Here is a 6,099-nt window from a genome sequence, read left to right on the forward strand (position 1 = left end):
AGTGGCCTTAGATAGATTAGAGACTAGATTTGCTAAATTAGAAGCATTTTGTTCAGAGTTCTCTGTCTGTTGCTGAGTTGATGATGGAAAAGGCTTGCTATTGCTAAACTTGTTTCTTCCACCATTATTAAAGCCTTGTTGGGGCTTTTGATCCTTCCATGAGAAATTTGGATGATTTCTCCATGTTGAGTTATAGGTGTTTCCATAAGGTTCACCTAAGTAATTTACCTCTGCTATTGCAGGGTTCTCAGGATCATAAGCTTCTTCTTCAGAAGATGCCTCTTGAGTACTGTTGGATGCATCTTGCATTCCATTCAGACTCTGAGAGATCATATTGACTTGCTGAGTCAATATTTTATTCTGAGCCAATATGGCATTCAGAGTATCAACCTCAAGAACTCCCTTCTTCATAGGCGTCCCATTACTCACAGGATTCCTTTCAGTAGTGTACATGAACTGGTTATTAGCAACCATGTCAATGAGTTCTTGAGCTTCTGCAGGCGTTTTCTTTAGGTGAATGGATCCACCTGCAGAAGTGTCCAGTGACATCTTTGATAGCTCAGATAAACCATCATAGAATATATCCAGGATGGTCCATTCTGAAAGCATGTCAGAAGGACACTTTTTGGTCAACTGTTTGTATCTTTCCCAAGCTTCATAGAGGGATTCACCTTCTTTCTGTCTGAAGGTTTGAACATCAGCTCTGAGCTTGCTCAGCTTTTGAGGAGGAAAGTACTTGGCTAAGAAACCCGTGACCAGCTTATCCCAAGAGTTCAGGCTGTCTTTAGGTTGAGAATCCAACCATAATCTAGCTCTGTCTCTTACAGCAAAAGGGAAAAGCATGAGCCTGTAGACTTCAGGATCTACTCCTTTAGTCTTAATAGTATCACATATCTGCAAGAATTCAGTTAAAAACTGAAAAGGATCTTCAGATGGAAGTCCATGAAACTTGCAGTTCTGCTGCATCAGAGAAACTAATTGAGGTTTCAGCTCAAAGTTGTTTGCTCCAATGGCAGGAATGGAGATGCTTCTTCCATGTAAATTGGAATTAGGTGCAGTGAAGTCACCAAGCATCTTCCTTACATTATTATTATTTTCGGCTGCCATCTCCTCTTCCTGTTCGAAAATTTCTGAAAGGTTATCTCTGGATTGTTGTATTTTGGCTTCTCTTAATTTTCTCTTCAGAGTCCTTTTAGGTTCTTGATCTGCTTCCACAAGAATGTTCTTATCCTTGCTCCTGCTCATATGACAAAGAAGAAGGCACAGAAAAATAATAATAATAATAATAATAATAATAATAGAGATCCTTTATACCACAATATAGGGATCCCTTTGTGAGTGGAAGAAAAGAGGGGGAGACAAAGAATGTGATGTAGAGGAAGAAACAGAACTGTACGGATGGAAGAGATGTGAGATGAGATGTTTGGATATGAATGAATAAATAGAATAGGATGGGGGAGGGATAATTTTCGAAAATTATTTTGAAAAAGAGTTAGTGATTTTTGAAAAATGGTTTTTGAAAAATGTTAGAAACTTTCGAAAATTAAGATTTTAAAAATTAAAATAATTAATAAATTAAAAAGAAATTTTGAAAAAGAGGGGAGATATTTTCGAAAATTAGAGAGAGAGAGAGTTAGTTAGGTAGTTTTGAAAAAGTTAAGAAACAAACAAAAAGTTAGTTAGTTAGTTGAAACAAATTTTGAAAAGATAAGAAGTTAGGAAGTTAGAAAAGATATTTTGAAAAGATATTTTTGAACAAGATAAGATAAGAAGATATTTTGAAAAGATATGATAGGAATTAGTTTTGAAAAAGATTTGATTTTTAAAATCACAATCAATGACTTGATTCATAAGAAATCACAAGATATGATTCTAGAACTTAAAGTTTGAATCTTTCTTAACAAGCAAGTAACAAACTTCAAATTTTTGAATCAAAACATTAATTGATTATGTTATTTTCGAAAATTTGGCATAAAAATAAGAAAAATATTTTTGAAAAATATTTTTGGAATTTTCGAAAATAAATAAGGATTTTGAAAAAGATTTGATTTTTGAAAAAGATTTTGAAAAAGATAAGATTTTCAAATTGAAAATTTGATTTGACTCATGAGAAACAATTTGATTTTAAAAATTTTTGAAAGAGTCAATCCAAATTTTCGAATTTGAGGAGAGAAAAAGGGAAAGATATTTTTTTGATTTTTGAATTTTTATGATGCAAGAGAAAAACACTAAAAGGATGCAATGCATGAAATTTTTAGATCAAAACAATGAATGCATGCAAGAATGCTATGAATGTCAAGATGAACACCAAGAACATTATGAATGTCATGATGAACATCAAGAACATATTTTTGAAAAATTTTTAATGCAAAGAAAACATGCAAGACACCAAACTTAGAATTCTTTAATGCTTACGCACTAAGAATTCAAGAATGCATATGATAAACATGAAAAGACACAAAACAAAAAATCATCAAGATCAAACAAGAAGACTTACCAAGAACAACTTGAAGATCATGAAGAACACTATGAATGCATGATATTTTCGAAAAAATGCAAGATGCATATGCAATTGACACCAAACTTATAACATGACTCAAGACTCAAACAAGAAACACAAAATATTTTTTATTTTTATGATTTTCTAATTTTTTTGGATTTTCTTTTAATTTTTTCGAAAATTATTGTGAGAAGTAAGAATAAGGATTTCAAAATTTTTAATATGAATTCCAGGAATCTTGCCATGTTAGTCTTAAAGCTCCAATCAAAGGGTCAGGCATGGCTTAATAGCCAGCCAAGCTTTAATAAAAATATGAGTGTAATTCAGACATGACAAGCCTAACATACCCAATCCAAAAGGATTGGGCATGACTCCACTGAAGTGATTAGCCAATCCCAAAGCAGTTTGGGTATGGCTTTACAGCCAGATAGGCTTCAGCATGCTTCATGAAACATTAGAATTCATTCTTAAAAATTTTGAAGCCATAGAATAATTTATTTTTGAAAACATTATTTTTAGTAAATTTTTTTTTTCGAAAACAAAGGAAAATATTTTTTGAAAGATTTTTGAAAACAAAACAAAAAGAAAATTACCTAATCTGAGCAACAGGATGAATCGTCAGTTGTCCAAACTCAAACAATCCCCGGCAACGGCGCCAAAAACTTGGTGCACGAAATTGTGATCTCTGGTAATGGCTTCTTAGGCCAGATACTCTGATCTAGTTTTACAGTCTGTCACAACTTCGATACAACTAACCAGCAAGTGCACTGGGTCGTCCAAGTAATACCTTACGTGAGTAAGGGTCGAATCCCACGGAGATTGTTGGTATGAAGCAAGCTATGGTCACCTTGTAAATCTCAGTCAGGCGGATATAAAACAGTTATGTGGTTTTTGAATTTAATATAATAAAATAGGGATAGAGACACTTATGTAAGTCATTGGTAGGAATTTCAGATAAGCGAATGGAGATGCTTTTCGTTCCTCTGAACCTCTGCTTTCCTGCTATCTTCATCCAATCAGTCTTACTCCTTTCCATGGCTGGCTTTATGTGATACATCACCACTGTCAATGGCTACTTTCGGTCATCTCTCGGGAAAATGATCCAATGCCCTGTCACGGCACGGCTAATCGTCTGGAGGCATCACCCTTGCCAATGGCTTCATCTTATCCTCTCAGTGAATAATCTGCTCACGCACCCTGTCACAGCACGGCTATTCATCTGTTGGTTCTCGATCATGCTGGAATAGGATTTACTATCCTTTTGCGTCTGTCACTAACGCCCTGCAATCGCGAGTTTGAAGCTCGTCACAGTCATTCAATCATTGAATCCTACTCAGAATACCACAGACAAGGTTTAGACCTTCCGGATTCTCTTGAATGCCGCCATCATTCTAGCTTACGCCACGAAGATTCTGGTTAGGAGATCTAAGAGATACTCATTCTAGCTTAATTCATGTAGAACAGAAGTGTTTGTCAGGCACGCGTTCATAAGGGAGAAGGATGATGAGCGTCACACATAATCATCACCTTCATCACGTTCTTGGGTGCGAATGGATATCTTAGAAGCGAAATAAGATGAATTGAATAGAAAATAGTAGTACTTGCATTAATCTTTGAGGAACAGCAGAGCTCCACACCTTAATCTATGGAGTGTAGAAACTCTACCGTTAAAAATACATAAGTGAAAGGTCCAGGCATGGCCGAGAGGCCAGCCCCTCTGATCTAAGAACCAGGCGTCCAAAGATGTCAAATACAATAGTAAGAGGTCCTATTTATAATAAACTAGCTACTAGGGTTTACATGAGTAAGTATTTGATGCATAAATCCACTTCCGGGGCCCACTTGGTGTGTGTTTGGGCTGAGCTTAAGTGTTGCACGTGCAGAGGCCATTTGTGGAGTTGAACGCCAGTTTTTGTGCCAGTTTGGGCGTTCAACTCTGGTTTTGGATCCTTTTCTGGCGCTGGACGCCAGATTTGGGTAGAAAGCTGGCGTTGAACGCCAGTTTACGTCGTCAATTCTTGGCCAAAGTATGGACTATTATATATTTCTGGAAAGCCCTGGATGTCTACTTTCCAACGCAATTGGAAGAACGCCATTTCGAGTTCTGTAGCTCCAGAAAATCCACTTTGAGTGCAGGGAGGTCAGAATCCAACAGCATCAGCAGTCCTTTTTCAACCTCTGAATCTGATTTTTGCTCAAGTCCCTCAATTTCAGCCAGAAAATACCTGAAATCACAGAAAAACACACAAACTCATAGTAAAGTCCAGAAATGTGAATTTAACACAAAATCTATTAAAAATATCCCTAAAAGTAACTAGATCCTACTAAAAACATACTAAAAACAATGTCAAAAAGCGTATAAATTATCCGCTCATCACACTCATTAGTGGATGCCCGTAGATCCGGTGGTATTCGCAATACTCTGTCCGACTTCCTCCTCTCTTGTGTTTAATCGAGCGAGTGGGTGGGATCTTCTCAATGTTGCTTATCTCTTGGTAAATATCTACAAGGGACACCCGAAGAGGGGTGTAATTGTGGTACTTTCTGGGTTTCTCAGTAGGTTGGTCTTCTTTTTTTCCTGGACTCTTTATCCTTGTCCCGAGGTGGGTAGAAGAGTCCGGTTTTTGAGGCTTCTCCTAGTCGGGAGTTCTCTTCCATATTGATGTATTTTTTCGCCCGTTCTTGTACCTCATTTAGAGATGTTGGGTGTTTTTTGGATATAGAGTGGCTAAAGGGTCCTTCCCGTAGTCCGTTGATAAGTCCCAAAATTGCTGCTTCTGTAGGAAGGTTTTGTATGTCAAGGCATGCTTTATTGAATCTTTCCATGAATTGCAGAGGCTTTTCCGATCTCCTTGTTTAATTCCTAGCAAACTCAGAGCGTGCTTTGTTTTATCTTTTTGGATGGAGAACCTGGCTAAGAACTTTTTAGCAAGATCATCAAAGCTTGTGATCGACCTTGGTGGCAAGCTGTCAAACCACGTTATCGCCGTTTTAGTTAAGGTGGTTGGAAAAGCTTTGCAACGGGTTGCGTCTGATGCGTCCGTGAGGAACATCCAACTTCTGAAGTTGCTGAGGTGATGACTTGGGTCAGACGTACCATCATATAGGGTCATGTCAGGGGCTTTGAAGTCCTTTGGGATTTTAGCCTTCATGATTTCTTTTGTGAATGGGTCTTGATCTTTGTGGGGACTATCTTCGCGGTTGGACCGAGCGGCTTTAGTTTTGAGGTCAGCTTTGAGCTTTAGGAGTTTATCTTCCAGCTCTCGACGCCATCTTGTAGATCTCGCTCGGCTTTGCGTTGACGTTCGGCTTCTTGTTCGAGCTGTTTGAGGCGATCCTGCTGTTCACGAATGGCATCTAGGATTTCTGTATTCTGAGTCTGTTTGTCTCCCTTGGATTATCCTTTGGGGAGTTTGGTGTGGCATTTGTGTTCTTGAGTGGCGTTCCTTCTTCTAATCTCGAGTTGAGGTCATTGGTAGGGTTGTTTGCCATAGCGATGGGATGACTTCCAGGTTCCTCGGCAACGGCCCCAGTGTTCCGAGGGTTACCTGAAACAGGGAGGTCGATCTCGGATGAGATCTTGAGATCTGGATTGGGCT

The 6,099-nt window shown here is 38.1% G+C and overlaps 1 non-coding gene across 1 annotated transcript; it reads left to right on the forward strand.

Annotated features, from left to right (window-relative positions):
- Positions 1-607: 607 nt before the first annotated feature.
- Positions 608-711, forward strand: LOC112726086 (small nucleolar RNA R71). The gene has a single exon (XR_003165154.1). It is a non-coding gene; the product is annotated as a small nucleolar RNA R71 (small nucleolar RNA).
- The last annotated feature ends 5,388 nt before the right edge of the window (positions 712-6,099 follow it).

The sequence above is a fragment of the Arachis hypogaea genome, chromosome 11 (assembly GCF_003086295.3).
Source record: "Arachis hypogaea cultivar Tifrunner chromosome 11, arahy.Tifrunner.gnm2.J5K5, whole genome shotgun sequence".
Lineage (NCBI taxonomy): Eukaryota > Viridiplantae > Streptophyta > Magnoliopsida > Fabales > Fabaceae > Arachis > Arachis hypogaea.